General features: G+C 39.7%; 1 protein-coding gene and 1 pseudogene across 1 annotated transcript in view; both read left to right on the top strand.

The window, feature by feature from the left end:
- The first annotated feature begins 511 nt into the window (after positions 1–511).
- Positions 512–16,763, top strand: part of TRMT6 (tRNA methyltransferase 6 non-catalytic subunit) — a 267,426-nt gene continuing 251,174 nt past the window's right edge. Inside the window, exon 1 of the mRNA XM_050745273.1 lies at positions 512–521. The gene's annotated coding sequence lies outside the window, so the exon portion shown is untranslated. The remainder of the gene's footprint in view (positions 522–16,763) is intronic.
- On the top strand, positions 3,452–4,061 carry LOC126964125 (TAR DNA-binding protein 43-like; annotated as a pseudogene).

The raw sequence follows: 16,763 nt of genomic DNA, 5'->3' as shown, positions 1-16,763 counted from the left end.
ACGTAGATTTGGTCTTTTCACATAATCCCATACTTCTTGAAGGCTTTGTTCATTTTTTTTTCCTTTTTTCTTTAGACTTCTCTTCTCGCTTCATTTCATTCATTTGATCCTCAATCACTGATACTCTTTCTTCCAGTTGATCAAGTCGGTTACTGAAGCTTGTGCATTTGTCACATATTTCTCGTGTCATGGTTTTCATCTCTGTCAGTTTGTTTATGGCCTTCTCTGCATTGATTATTCTAGTTATCCATTCTACCATTCTTTTTTCAAGATTTTTACTTTCTTTGCACTGGGTACGTAATTCCGCTCTGAGAAGTCTGATGGACTGAAGCCGTCTTCTCTCATCTCGTCAAAGTCATTCTCCGTCCAGCTTTGATCCATTGCTGGTGATGAGCTGCGTTCCTCTGGAGGGGGAGATGCGCTCTTATTTTTTGAATTTCCAGCTTTTCTGCCCCGCTTTTTCCCCATCTTTGTGGTTTTATCTGCCTGTGGTCTCTGATGATGGTAACGTACTGATGGGGTTTTGGTGTGGGTGTCCTTCCTGTTTGTTAGTTTTCCTTCTAACAGTCAGGACCCTCAGCTGTAGGTCTGTTGGAGATTGCTTGAGGTCCACTCCAGACCCTGTTTGCCTGGGTATCAGCAGCAGAGGCTGCAGAAGATAGAATATTGCTGAACAGCGAGTGTACCTGTCTGATTCTTGCTTTGGAAGCTTCGTCTCAGGGTGTACCCCGCCATGTGAGGTGTGGGGTTTCAGTCTGCACCTAGTGGGGGATGTCTCCCAGTTAGGCTACTCAGGGGTCAGGGACCCACTTGAGCAGGCAGTCTGTCCATTCTCAGATCTCAACCTCCGTGTTGGGAGATCCACTGCTCTCTTCAAAGCTGTCAGACAGGGTCGTTTGCGTCTGCAGAGGTTTCTGCTGCTTTTTGTTTAGCTGTGCCCTGTCCCCATTGGTGGAGTCTACAGAGACAGGCAGGCCTCCTTGAGCTGCTGTGGGCTCCACCCAGTTCGAGCTTCCCAGTGGCTTTGTTTACCTACTTAAGCCTCAGCAATGGTGGGTGCCCCTCACCCAGCCTTGCTGCTGCCTTGCAGTTACATGGCAGACTGCTGTGCTAGCAATGAGGGAGGCTCCGTGGGCGTGGGACCCTCCCGGCCAGGTGTGGGATATAATATCCTGGTGTGCCACTTGGTAAGACCCTTGGTAAAGGGCAGTATTGGGGTGGGAGTTACCCGATTTTCCAGGTGTTGTGTGTCTCAGTTCCCCTGGCTAGGAAAAGGGATTCCCTTCCCCCTTGCACTTCCCAGGTGAGTCAATGCCCCTGCTTCAGCCCTCACTGGTCGGGCTGCAGCAGCTGACCAGCACCAATTGTCCAGCACTCCTTAGTGAGATGAACCCGGTACCTCTGCTGACAATGCAGAAATCACCCGTCTTCTGTGTCGCTTGCACTGGGAGCTGGAGACTGGAGCTGTTCCTATTCGGCCATCTTGCTCCGCCTCCTATCAAACATTTTTAAAAAGCTAATACAAACTATTCCAAAAATAGAAGATGGAACACTCCCAAACTCATTTTATAAGGACAACATCACCCTGATTCCAAAGCCAGAAAAATCAACAACAACAACAACGCAAGAAAACAAAACTGCAGGCCACTATCCCTGGTGAATATACATGTAAAAATATTTAATAAACTGCTAGCAAACTGAATTTAACAGCACATTAAAAGGATCACACACTAAAATGAAGTGGTATCTATTCCTGGTATGCAAAGCTGGTTTAACATGAAATTCAACCAATGTGACGCACCATGTTTACAAAATGAAAGACAAACCACATAATTACCTCATGGATACACAAAAAGCATTTGACAAAATTCAACATCTTTTCATGGTAAACACTCTCAACCAAATAGGTATAGAAGGCGCTTTCTTTAACGTAATAAAAACTACATATGAAAAACCTACAGTTAAAGTCATAATCACTGAGGAAAACAAAGCTTTTCCTCTAAGATCCAGAGCAAGATAAGGATGCCCAATCTTGCCACTGCTATTCAACATAGTATTGGAAGTCCTGGCTGGAGCAATCAGGCAAGAAAATGAAATAAAAAGGTATACAAATCAGAAAGGAAGAAATAAAATTATCTCTGTTTAAAGATGACATGATCATAAACATAGAAAATTCTAAACACTCTACACCGAAAAAAAAAAAAAAAAAAACACTGTTGGAACAACCAATAAGCATATTCAGTAAAGTTGCAGGGTACAAAATCAACATACAAAAATTAGTGGCATTTCCATACACCAACAATGAAGTAGCCAAAAAGAAAATTAAGAAAACAATCTCATTTATATTAGCAACAAAATGAAATATCTAATAATTAACTTAAGCAGGTAAAAGACCTGTACACTGAAAATTATAAAACCTTGATGAAGTTTTAAAAGACACAAACAGAAAGATATCTCATGTTCATAAATGAAAAAACTTAATATTGTTAAAAATGTACACATTACCCTAAGCTATCTACAGATTTAGTACAATCCATATCAAAATCCCAAGGGCAGAAATAGAAAAAAAAAATCCTTAAATTTGTATGTATCCCAAATAGCCAAAGTGCCATGGTTTGGACATTTGTTCCCTCCAAATCTCATGTTGAAATGCAATCCCCAATGCTGGAGGTGGAGCCTGATGGGAGATGTTTGTGTCATGACGACTGATCCCTCTTGAATGGTTTGGTGCCATCCTCATGGTAATTAGTTTGTGCTCTGAGTTTGTGCAAGATCTGGTTGTTTCGAAGTGTGGCCAATGGCTATATTATGCAGTGTTTCTCAAACACATTTAACCACAGGCCCTTCTTGTGCACTAGCACTTCACATTACACACTTCTGTAAACACTGCATCTACCATCAATGAGCAATTCCCTGCCAGCTCAGTGCCTGCACAGGTCTGTGATGTGCTGCTGTCTAAATTTCAGCATGGCTTCTCATATGAGGACAGTGGGTTTAGGGGCTAAGGGTCAGAACTCAGCCTCCTCAATTGCAGCATCCTGAATCTTTCTTACTTGTCCCTCCTGCAGAAAGGGCATTTACCTTGCCATTGGAGTGTATTTTCCTCTCAGGTCATCACTGAAGACATAACAATTGCTTATGTGGGATGATGATACAGATCAAGTAGTTGGCCATGATGATCACTGCTGACAAGGTAAACATCCAAAGCAGCGTGGCTGGCAAGAACCAAGAGACAGCTCCTCCAAATGTTCTACATTATGTACCGCCTTGTTACAACTTATTTTCATGTTTGGCCATGAGTTAATATGAATTCTAGAAAGTCTTGAATGAGTCCCAAGAAGAACAATAAAAATGATTATCAAGGAGAATAAACTAAGCTGTGCTTGGATCCGTCACTGCTTCAGTGTCCCTGTTGGGCTTTCTAGCAGTGGCCTAAGTGGAGAAGTAAAAGATGTTTGAATACACTTGGGTAAGTGAAGATGAGAATAAGGAGCTCATGGAAATATCATCAGAATACAATGGGGTAGTGCTGCTGTCCAGTTACAGCCCAGTTTCCAGGGGCACGTGAGCTCCACCACAAGAATCCAGTGTCTCAATGTATGAAAGGTATCCTGCTGGTAGAAGGAATTCTGCATGCCCCTGATGCTGACAGTGGAAATCTGGTATATGTTGTCAACTGTCCCAAAGATAACAAAAGAAAAATGGGTGAGACAGCAGTGAAAGTGAAGAGCAGTCCAGAAAATATCTTACTTAATAGTACTGGTAATTAGTGAGTTTGTGCTCTGAGTTTGTTTTTCCTCCTATGGAGACAGAATCTGAAAGAATATTTTAGTACCTTTGGAGAAGTCCAGGTAAAGATAGATATTAAAACTGGTCAAAGGGGTTTGGCTTTATTCTTTTTACGGAGTATGAAACACACGTGAAAGTAATGCCACAGTGACATATGATAGATGGATGATGGTATGACTAAATTTCCCAACTCTAAGCAAACCCCAGATGAGCCTTTGAGAAGCAGAAAAGTGTTTGTGGGGTGCTGGCTTGGAAAACAACCAAGATACTAATATAGGTGGTAGATGAACTTTGGTGTGCTCAGCATTAATCCAGTCATGATGGCTACAGAGCAGTTGGGGTACAATGAGCATGTTAGCCAGCCAGCAGAACCAGTCAGGCCCACCAAGTCATAACCAAAGTAAAGGCAACATGCAGAGGGAGCCAAACCAGGTCTTTGGGTCTAGAAATAACTCTTACAGTGGTTCGAACTCTGGTGCAGCAATTGGTTGGGAATCAGCATCAAATGCAGGATCAGGCAATGGTTTTAATGGAGGCTTTGGCTCAAGCATGGATTCTAAATCTTCTGGCTGGGAAATGTAGACATTGAGTTATAGTTGGTTATAGTACGGAATAGTGGGAATTCAAATTTTTCTAAACTCGTGGTAAGTATATGGTAAGATACAAAAATTTTCAAAACTGGTTTGTTCAGTGTGGCATATATTCAGCAGTATTTTTGACAATTTTCTTTAGAAAAAGATGAAGAGATAAAGGAATTGTATAAGTTTTGTTACATAAAGAGTTGGAATATATTAAGAGTTGAGTTACATAAAGAGTTGAATAAATAAAGAGTTGAAATATTGAGTAGTTCAAAGTGACTGGCTGTTTGTCTGTTGGAAAATCAATACATTACAATTGATATCTGTAATATTTTATCCCTGGACTCATCAAGTGAATTCTTTGAGTGCTCAAAATGGAAATCATTGATTAGAACTACAATCTTTTCTCCTTGTCTTAATTTGAATCCCACCATATGATTTTTTCCTTAATAAAATCTCCTTTTGGGAGATCATGGTGTCAGTGTTTGATTCTTTTGTTTTTTTAACACTTGTCCCCCTCCACCTCATATATAAAAGTACAATATGAAGCCTTCATTTAATCTCTGCAGTGCATCTCATTTCAAATGTTTACAGAAGCATTTCATTGAAAGTAGTACTGTAAATATCCTGCCATAGAAATACTTCCATCTACATGCTGTCTCATTCAAGAATTCATCATCACACTTCACAGGCTGTCTTTGACAGTGGGTGTTCCCATTTTGATTCACTACTCTTTATTTCATGGAGTCATATCGACGTCACGAACACAAGGCTGTGATACGGAACCAGAAGGCTGTCTGAACTTCTGAAACTTTGTGTGGGATTGGTGGTGCTGCCAAGGCATGGAAGGCTAGAACGAGCGAGAGAAGGAAAGAGTGCAGATAGACAGTTGATGAGGCATCATGAATATTTTTTTTAACTTGGTGAGATGTGTCTCTCAATCCTGTAATTTTGGTGACAGTATACAGACAGCAATAATAAACAATGTATGAAAGTCTTTTGCATTCAAAGGACATCCACATGTGTTGGAAGACTTTCAATGAGCTTTGTTCTTAGGCAATCCACATTAGTTGCGTGTGTTAAGTGAAACGATACCTGTATTTTCCTACCCTTTTGTCAACTGCTGTGAATGCTGTATGGTGTGTGTTCTCTTCTGTTACTGATATATAAGTGTGGTAATGTGAACTGAAGCTGATGGGTTGAGAATATAAATCGAGCTTGTGGTGTGCTTTGAAGTACTTGGAAGCAGAGTTCAACAGTGAGCTCAGCTGTCTCAAAGAAGGGTGGAAGTTCTAATGTCTGTTAGCTACCCATAAGAATGCTGTTTGCTACAGTTCTGTGTCCTGTGCTTGGATGCTTTTTATAAGAGTTGTCAATGTTGGAAATTCTTAAATAAAGTTGATTTCAATTTTTAAAAATGATTATCAGGATCAAAATAGGATATGTGGTGAAAGGTTCAATGATTTGGGTTATTTTTGGCCATTAGGTGGCACAATACTGACTGTCACTCACGATACAAGCCTCCTATCTTGTGTATTAGATTTTATGGAAATGATACTAATTAGCTTCTTGCATCTTCAGAGTACCACAAAAGTTAAAAAGGACTTAAAGGCAACTTTATGAATACATAAGAACATATTGATCATTAGGTTGATAAAACCTGTTTCATTAAATCAGTGCATTTGGAGATTCTGATTTTGACATCTAAGAGAGAACTGATGTATGGATTTTCCTTGACAGCCAGTCTTTATTTGCATTTGTTGGGGGCTGGACCAGGTAATTGCCCAAACTTCTTCCTCAGTTTCTGTTTATCTTCAATCCCAGCAAATCTCCCTCAAAATTTAATTATATGGAGGAACTTATGTAGATTATCTCACCTGGCTCTAGTGACCTCAGTTATATCACCAACTCATATGTCCTATGTGTTTCCAGTGGTACAGTTGATCATGAAATTGTCTGTATTTTGACTGTACAAGTTTTATACGATCCTAATGATGCTTGCCCTTTTCTGGAGAGCATAGAACATAGATTGTGTGTTTACACAGATCTGGTCCATAAAGTAATAATAAATCAACATTATTGTGGAAAAAATATAAAATAATAAAAGAGTATGACATCTGCAGTCCCCTTGCTCCCTTCTCTCTTACTCCCACTCTCGCCGTGTGATATCCTGGCTCCCACTTTGCCTTCTACCATGATTGTAGGATTCCTGAGGCCTCCACCAGCAGCAGATGCTGCTATGCTTCCACTACAGCCTGCAGAACTGTGAGCCAATTAAACTTGTTTCTTTATAAATTACCCAGTCTCGGCCAGGTGCGGTGGCTCAATCCTGTAATCCCAGCACTTTGGGAGGCCAAGGCAGGCAGATCACGAGGTCAGGAGATCGAGACCATCCTGGCTAACACGGCGAAACCCCACCTCTACTAAAAATTAGCTGGGTGTGGTGGCAGGCACTTGTAGTCCCAGCTACCTGGGAGGCTGAGGCAGGAGAATGGTGTGAACCTGGGTGGAGCTTGCAGTGAGCTGAGATGGCACCAGTGCACTCCAGCCGGGACACCAGAGCAAGACTCCATCTCAAAAAATAAATAAATAAAATCAAAAAATAAAAAATAAATTACCCAGTCAAAGGCATTCTTTAATGGCAACAAAAACAGACTAACACACAAAGCAATCTTGAGGGGAAAGAAAAAAGCTGGAGGCATCACACTTCCTGATGTCAATTATATTACAAAGCTATAGTAACTGAAATAGTATGGGACTGGCATAAAGTGGACATATCGACTAATGAATCAGAAGAGAGAACCCAGAAATAAACCCACACATTTATGGTCAACTGATCTTCAACAAGGGTTCCAAGAACACACAATGGGGAAAATAATAGTCTCTTCCAAAATGTTGAGAAAACTGGATATCCACATGCAAAAGAATAACAATGCACCCTTATCTCACACTATATGCAAAGATCAAATCAATGGATTAAAGACTTTAAGTGTAAAGCTTGAAACCATAAAACTATTTTTTTAAAAATGGGGAAAAGGCCAGGCATAGTGGCTCATGCCTATAATCCCAGCACTTTGGGAGGCCAACGCAGGAGAATCACCTGAGGTCAGGAGTTTGAGACCAGGCTGGCCAACATGGTGAAACCCCGTTTCTACTAAAAATACAAAAAAAAAATAGCCAGGTGTGGTGGTGGGCACCTATAATCCCAGCTATTTGGGAGGAGGCTGAGGCAAGAGAATCACTTGAACTCAGGAGGTGGAGGTTGCAGTGAGCCGAGATCATGCCATTGCACTCCAGCCTGGGCAACAAGAGCAAAACTCTGTCTCAAAAAAAAAAAAAAAAAAAGGCGGGGGGAAACTTTGACATTAGTCCTGGTAATTTTTTAAATGTGACACCTAAAGCACAGGCAACAAAAGCCAAACTAGACAAGGAGGACAACATCAAACCAAAAAACTTCTGCACAGCAAAGGAAACAACCAACAGAGTGAAAAGGTAACCTACAGAATTAGAGGAAATATTTACAAACCATATATCTGATAAGGGGTTGATGTCCAAAATATATAAGGAACGCCTACAACTCAATAGCAAACATACAAATAACCTGAGTCAACAATAGGCAAAGGACCTAAATAGATATTTCTCAAAAAAAAGAAATTCAAGTAGCCAACAGGTACATGAAAAGGTGCTGAACATCTCTAATCATCATGGAAATGCAAATCAAAACTACAATGAGGTATTGTATAACACTTCTTAGCTTATCTGTTTTCAAAAAACAAAGATAACAAGTGTTAGTAAGGATGTGGAGAAAAAGAAACCCTTGTACACTGTTGATGAGAATGTAAACTAGTACAGCCATTATGAAAAACAGTATGGAAATTCCTCAAAAAATTAAAAGTAGAATTGCCACGTGTTCCATCAGTCCCACTTCTGGGTATATATCTAAAGGAAATAAAATCAGTATGTCAAAGAGCTCCACTCCAACATTCATTGCAGCATTAGTTACAATAACCATAACATAGAAACAACCTAAATGTTCTTTGACAAATGAGTGGATAAGGAAAATGTGGTTTGTATACACAATGAAATGTGATTCTACCTGAAAAAAGAAGGAAATCCTGCCATTTGCAACAACATAGATGGAACTGAAGGACATTATGCCAAGCGAAATAAGTGAGATATAGAAAGAGAAATACTATATGACCTCATTTACATTTGGAATCTAAAATAAACTCATAGAAGCTGAAAGTAGGGTGGTGGTTGCCAGAGACTTGGGGGAGGGCAAAATGGGGTTATGTTGCCCAAAGTGTACAAAGTTTCAGTTATGCAAGATGAATAAGTTTTGGATATTTAATGTACATCATGGTGACAGTAGGTAGTAATACTGTACTGCATACTTGAAATTTGCTAAACTGATAGATTTTTAAAGTAAACCTTAACACACATATACACAAAACAAAAATGGCAACTGTAGAGGTGACAAATTCATTGGCTGGAAGGCGGTGATCATTTCACGATGTATATGTATATCAGTACATCAAATTGTACAGCTTAAGTAGATAAAATTTTATGTCAGTAATATTCCAATAAAGCTATTATAAGACAGAGAAAAACAAACAAATGAGGAAAAAACAGGCTTTCTTTGGTCAATAATTTTTTTCAAGAATTACATCTCACTGAGTGTAAAGCAAGCTTCCTATAAAGTTGAAAGAAAGTTAAAAGTTGTTACTGTGTTTGCAAATCTAAGTCTTGGCCTGGGGATGGACAGTAATTGAAACATTAAAGATAAAAGAATTGCAAAGAGCTTTAAAGAAAACAAATAAAACAGAAAAGAGAAGAAACAATTATCAGCTCTAGGAAAAGTGAAAGATTACATAGGAAAATAAGTTTCTTCTTAGTACACTATGTGACTTGGCTGTGAATAATATTTATATAGTTATAATAAAATATATGTTGAATTTTTTCCTGCCCAAAAAAAAGATCTTTATTACTTCAAACAGTTTCTGAGGGTCAGGAATCTAGAAGCAGCTTAAAGGTTCCAGGTCTCTCAGGAGATTGTAGTTGAAATGTCTGCTGAGGCTGCAGTCTCCCGAAAGGTTGACTGGGACACTCGTTCCCATGGCTGTTGGCAGAACATCTCACTTCCTCCTACTGTTGGCAGGTGGCTTCAGTTCCTCGCCACATGAGGCTTTCCACAAGGCTGCCTGAGTGTCCTCATGACATGGCAGCTGGCTCCCCGCTGACTGAGCCATTAGAGAGAGAGAGACAGAGGGCCAAACAGAAGCTGCAGTGTCTTTTACAACCTAATCTTAGAAGTGACACACCATCACTTCCACCTTTTTCTATTTGTTAAAATTGTGTTCCTAAGTCTAACCCACACTCAAGGGAGAGTGATTAGACTCAACCTCTTGAATGGAGAAGTATCAAAAAATTTGTGGACTTTTAAACATCAGTACAACCACTGAGGTAGAGAATCCAAAAGAATATGCATATAATTTATCATAATAAATTAGAAAGTTTAGTAAGGTTGCCAAAAACAGAATCAATATATAAAATCAATTGTATTTTTATGAGGCTGTAAGAGTTAGGAAATGGGATTTTTTAAACAAGATACAATATTAATTAATAGGAAAAGTTGATTTTTTAACACTCAAATTAATCTATAAATTTTTGTCATACTTGATACACTGATCCTAATTTCATAGAAAAGGCAAAAAAAATCAAGAAATATTTAGAGAAACTTGCCTTACCAAATATAAAGGTTTATTTTAAAGCTACAGAAATCTAGAAAGTATTTGATATAAAGATGGATAAACTGACTATTGCTCAAAACAGAGAACCCAAAAATGGACCCAAACATACATAGACACTTAATATTTGATAGAAAGGGCATTGCAGACCTATAGAAACAGGCTATTTGATAATTCCTGGGATAATTAGTTGTACGCATTTTTTTAAGCAGATTAGATTTTCACCTCATACAAAATGAATTCCAGCTGAGTTAAAGACAAATACAAAACTCAAAACGTTTTTAAAAATTAGAATAAAATGTGTAGGAGAATGTCTATGACCTTGAAGTAGGGAAGGATCTCTTTAAATAAGACATACAAAAGCAAAATACAGATAATAAAAGATTGAAAAATTTACTGCACTAATTTCTTTAATTCATCTCTCATGAAAATCAACATAGGAAATGACAAGCCACAATCTAGAAAAAGTTATTTTCCATATATAACACCAACAAAGGACTAGTACTCAGAATATATGTAGTATTTTTACTGAAAAAAGAGAAGCAATCCAATGGAAAATGGGCAAAAGGTATTAATAGGCAATTCACAGAAGGAAAAAAATATACAGTAAACATATGAAGGTATTCTCAGTCTCACTGAAAATAATTGGGTAAATTCAAAACAAAACCAAACTAAGTTACCATCTCCACACTTGTCAAATTGGAAAAAATGTCAACCTAATATTTCAAATGTTCAGCAGAATTCAGAAAAACAGAAATTTGTATATACTGCTGATAGGAATATAAACTGTTAAAACTATTTTTGGAAAACATTTTGGCAAAATGTAGTACGACAAAACTACTTCCTGTATTCTTCTATGATCAGTTAATAATTGTGGAGTCTTAGGGAGATGGGGGCATCTGACAGGATCTCCAACTCTCTGCAAGTTAAAGAACGAGTAGAGGAAGTATAACAAGACAGACTGAGACAACATGAGACAGACTGGCTTTCAGATACCTGTAGAACATTGAGCTGTCAATACCAACAAGTGTATGAACATTTTTCTGGAACTGAGGGAAGATATCTGTACCATGGATGAAGATTTGGGGTCTTTAGTGTGTAGGCTGAAGGAAACATAAAATGGAAGATCATGAGCCTAAATGCCTGAGAATGCATTTGTTTCACATGTGCAATATCTTTAAAGACAGGTGTTAAGCTAAGTCACTATTGGCTCCTGCTGATTTAAACACTCTTGCTTCACCTGCTTGGGGTTAAGTTGGGAATTCTGATATGGGTGATATAAGGAGTCATGCATCGGTTTAGACCACCAGGCGACCCCAAGTGCTCGGACTTGAACATTTAATTTTATAATACTCTCGGCCAGGCACAGTGACTTGCGCCTGTAATCCCAGCACTTTGGGAGGCCAAGGCGGGTGGATTACCTGAGGTCAGGAGTTCAAGACCAGCCTGGCCAACATTGCAAAACCCCATCTCTACTAACAATACAAAAAAAAATAGCCAGGCGTGGTGGTTCATGCCTGTAGTCCCAGCTACTCGGCAGGCTGAGGCAGGAGAATCACTTGAACCCAGGAGGCAGAGGTTGCAGTAAGCCGAGATCACATCACTACACCCCAGCCTGGGCAACAGAGCGAGACTCTATCGCAAAAACATAGTAATAATATTACTCCCATGACTTGAGAAATAGACTACAATGTATGTTAATTATCGTGTGCTAATTCAAAATCTCATACATTAGATACATCAGATTTCCTTCTAAGAGAATTTTATGGACTTTTGCAAATAGCCTGTTATGCTACCTGCATATTACAGGACCAGTATAGGGTTAAATCAGTAACTGACAAAGTATAGAAAGCTATATCTTCTTACTTTGATGTCATTCTTAAAGTTCTGGCCTCTGTTTGGTATGCAGTAAGAACAGGGGTAGTGGAAAGAGAACTTGATTTGCATTCAGGATTAAGATTTAGTGAATGGGACATGCTTAATTTTGGAGCAGAGCAGGGCCAATATAAACTTTTCAGCAAATCCTAGCATTGTAGGGACAGTGCTTGAGGAATAAAAGGTAATACTTTAGGGTTAATGAAAATAATATTAAAATTGATGTTATTTATATGGAAATTGGGACCAATAAAGGATATTCTGTTTAAAAGCACCACACAACTTTCCTACCTTTACCTGGTTTCTAAGACTTGGAATTAAATCTCCACTTTGAACTACCTATGTCAGCTGTCTCCTTGTAAGGCAAGTGAAAACAAAAGTAACATCTCAACCACCTGCCTCCTAAACAAGAGAAGATTCAGGATTTCATTCAAAAGGAAACTTATTCAGAAGAACAATGTCAGCGTTGGGTAAGGTCCCAGTTTCTTGGCTGGCAGTTCAGGCCTCCCCAATTCTCCAGTTTCTGTCCCTGATGCACAAGCATCACTAATGTGCATTTTCTACATATGGAGATAGGCAAGAGAAAGGAATTGGATGTTGGCATTCATCTGACAAAATGCAGCTTGTCCTTGACCTGGGAAATCTCATTCTGTTTCTCGAGTGACTCAATTCTATAGCTTCTGAAGAAGTGAGGGCTAATGCTTCAATATGCTCCTGTCAGCCACCACCAGGTCTGAGCATACAATACAGTTGTATGGTGGCATCCAGTTGTCAACAAGCTAGGAAGAGACCAGGCCAACTGCTCACTTAGTGCGAGTATCCATACATTTCTCCATAGAAATAGACATGTATTGGATTGCAGATTTCTGTTTCAGTGTTAGGAAGTACGCATGAGCAGTTTCTAAAATTCAAGAGTTTTGGATAAAAGAGGCATTATGCTAGGTGCATACAACAGAAAAATCAAGATGTGGTCCCAATCCTCAAATAACCCACATACACAAATAACTATATTACATCATGGAAATCTTATGGAAGGCGTATAAAGTTCTCTAGTAATACAAATGAGGGAGCAATGACTTCTTGAGTTAGGTGAAGGGGAAAGTCATGGAAGAGGTCCTGGAGAATGAGTAGGGGTTTCCAGTTTTTATTAGCAATTTTCAAAAGCGGAGGCAGTGTACCAATTGAGTGTGGGTCACAGAGATCACATGCTTCATAAGGTAATAAAATATCACAAAGCAAATGGAGGCAGGGCGAGATCACAGGACCACAGGATGGGGTGAAATTAAAATTGCTAATGAAGTTTTGGGCACTCATTGTCATTGATAACATCTTATCAGGAGACAGGGTTTGAGAGCAGACTATCGATCTGACCAAAATTTATTAGGTGGGAATTTCCTTGTCCTAATAAGCCTGGGAGTGCTACAGGAGACTGGGGGCTTATTTCACCCCTTTATCTACAACCGTAAAAGACAGCCACCCCTAAAGCAGCCATTTTAGAGGCCTCCTCTCAGGGATGCATTCTCTTTCTCAAGGATGTTCCTTGCTGAGAAAAAGAATTCAGTGATATGTCTCCTATTTGCTTTTGAAAGAAGAGAAATATGGCTCTGTTCCGCCCGGCTCACTGGAAGTCAGAGTTTAAGGTTATCTCCCTTGTTCCCTGAACATTGCTGTTATCCTGTTCTTTTTTCAAGGTGCCCAGATTTCATATTGTTCAAACACACATGCTGTACAAACAATTTGTGCCGTTAACACAATCATCACAGGGTCCTGAGGCAACATTCATCCTCCTCAGCTTACGAAGATGATGGGATTAAGAGATTAAAGTAAAGATAGGCATAGGAAATCACAAGGGTATTGATTGGGGAAGTGATAAGTGTCCATGAAATCTTCATAATTTGTGTTCAGAGATTACAGTAAAGACAGGTGTAAGAAATTATAAAAGTATTAATTTGGGGAACTAATAAATGTCCATGAAATCTTCACAATTTATGTTCTTCTGCCACGGCTTCAGTCAGTCCCTTCATTCGGGGTCCCTGACTTCCTGCAACATCAACAAGATCGCCCAGGTACCTTTTGTAACATTAAAGTTTGAGAAGTACTACTGTAATCCCTACCTCAGGCTGTATCTGGTAATAGGCAGCAGTTGAACATCAAACAGGTTGGCACATACGGTATTTGCTGCAGGAACTGAAATTGAGTGCATAGAGAAAAACCTAAGCTTAATATTTTATACAGTAGTTCTTCAAAATGCCAAAAAGATAGGAGGAAAGAAAACTTGAAGAGACAGGTGATAAAAGCAGAAGAGAACAAATAACTTTTCTCTGTGTCAAAGAGAAATAAAGAACTCCAGGGGGTGATCAGTAAAAATTAGGATGTCAGAAAAGGCCTGCCTTTAAAGACAAAAAAATCAAACAAGACAGCAAAATTGCTTCTCATCAGTTTGAGGCCAGGGGTAACTCTATATTCACTGTATGGCTTTGGAGGTTTTGTGAAAGGAATGTGAAAAATTGCTTTATTCTACCCTTATCTGTCTACAGTAAATAACATGCCAGCAAAAGTTAACTTAAAAGGGAGGGAACAGAACTTACTTTTGCCCTATTCAGTTATCAGTGGTATAATTATAATTAATCCTCAGTTAAGGATGTCCAGCTTTATGACTTACCCATGGATTTTACATTTTATCCATGCCATCTGTTATTTAAAAAGCCAATCACATATGGCATTTCCTCTATCCTCCACAAGGCTTCCAGGAAGGTGGGAAGAGAGTGTTCTATCAATCTATACATGACAAAATAAAGTTCTAGGGACTACTTGTAGCATCTTCTCACCTCAAAAAAGGGTAATAGAACCTACTCCCCATGTAGCTACTGGAATAGTATAAGTTTCTACTACTTTCCCAAAAGGATGCATAACTTAAAAGGTAAATCCAAAAACACTTGCAACATAGATGGCAGTGTAACAGGTATTGTCAAACGATGGCATGCATCTGATTCCCTGGAGGGCTTGTTTCAACACAGCTTGCTGGTCCCTATCCCCAGAATTTCTGATTTAGTAAGTTGGGCTGTAGCCAGAGAACTTGCCTTCCTAAAAGATCCCCAGGTGATGCAGATGCTGCTGGTCCCAGGACCACACGTTGAGAACCACTGCAGTACAGCACAAAGAGCAACACTACAGCCTAGTGTCAAGCAGCTGGAAGTTTGAGTCAGTGTCATGGTTGAAATCTCAACTTTGCTTCTTCCAAAATGTGTAACCTTAGACAGGTTACTTCACATCTCTTTGTCTCCATTTCTTTATTTGTAAAATGAGGGCAAGAGCAGGGCTCTTACAATTGTCATAATTATTTAAAAGGTTAATTTATCTAAATGGCATAGAACAGTGCTTAGGAAATTAGAAAAGCTCTCTGAATGTCAGCCATTAACACCAAAGCATGTTAAAAACAAAAAATTTATTTTTGTACTAGCTTCACCCAGCATAATTAATCCATATTATTTACTTATTTTTTCAGTTATTTTATTGCAAATACATTTATCAATCTTGTTTGCAAATACTACATATAAAACATATAAAACAATAATCCATCAAACTGATACAGGAGATGAGCAGCGAAGTGCTGAGACCAAGGCACAGTCCCTGGTGAGGGTTCCACCCTCAGGCCTGTGCCCACGGACCTAGGTGAGGAAAGGCACTCTTGCCTTCACGCCCAAATGTTGCATTTTCCAAGACCACTCTGGCCCACCACATCCCCATCCTATGCCTATTAAAAATCCCCAAGACCCTAGTAGGCACAGAACACAAGGCAGCTGGACGTCGAGAGGAACACACTGGCAGAAGGGCACACAGGCAGACATCAAGAGGAACAGAGAAGGAGAAGAACAAACTGACCGACACCAGCAGGTGCCAGCAGGCCATCGACCAGCAGAATGACAAGGATACAGAGGGGACTTTGGCGGGGGGGGAAGTCAGAGGAGAGTCCAGCCACTAAGCTGCCCAACTCCAGGGGAAAACCATCTTCCAGCTCCATCCTCCTTTCTGGCTCCCCATCCATCTGCTGAAAACTTCCACTCAATAAAACCTTGCACTCATTCTCCAAACTCACATGTGATCTGATTTTTCTGGTACACTAAGGCAAGAACACCGGGATACAGAAAGCCCTCTTTTCTTTTGATAAGACAGAGGGTCTAATTGAGCTCGTTAACATAAGCCTCCTAAAGACAGCAAAACTAAAAGAGCACCCTGTAACACATGCCCACTGGGGCTTCAGGAGCTGTAAATATCACCCCTAGACGCTGCCCTGGGTTCAGAGCCCACACACCCCACAACCCGTCTGCATGCTTCCTCTAGAGGTTTGAGCAGCAGGGCACCAAAGAAGTGAGCCACATCCCCATGGTATGCACTGCAAGGGGGATAAGGAAACTTCGTTTCAAAAATGAGAGAATAACATAATCTGTGACTAAGAACATATTCCAGAAAGTATAAGCAGATTTTGTCCTAAGTCTGTAGCTACAACAGAATCAAAAGTGTTCTTTAAAATCACTTATACACTCTCATTATTAAACAAGAGTTTAATATAAGCTATGGCATGCTATGGCATAAAAGGACTATCTCATGCTATGGCATGACAGGAAAAGAAAATGAGAATGTCAGGACAGAGCATTCAGGAGCAGGAAGAAGATGAAACACAAGTGCAGGCTGAAAGACAATGGGACCCTTGACCTGACAGATCCAAGATGGCCACCGCTGCCTCCAACTCCGGGAGACAAAGCCAGCAAAGGAT

This window comes from Macaca thibetana, chromosome 10 (genome assembly GCF_024542745.1).
Source record: "Macaca thibetana thibetana isolate TM-01 chromosome 10, ASM2454274v1, whole genome shotgun sequence".
NCBI classification, from domain to species: Eukaryota; Metazoa; Chordata; class Mammalia; order Primates; family Cercopithecidae; genus Macaca; species Macaca thibetana.
This window is presented reverse-complemented; position numbering and strand designations above follow the sequence as displayed.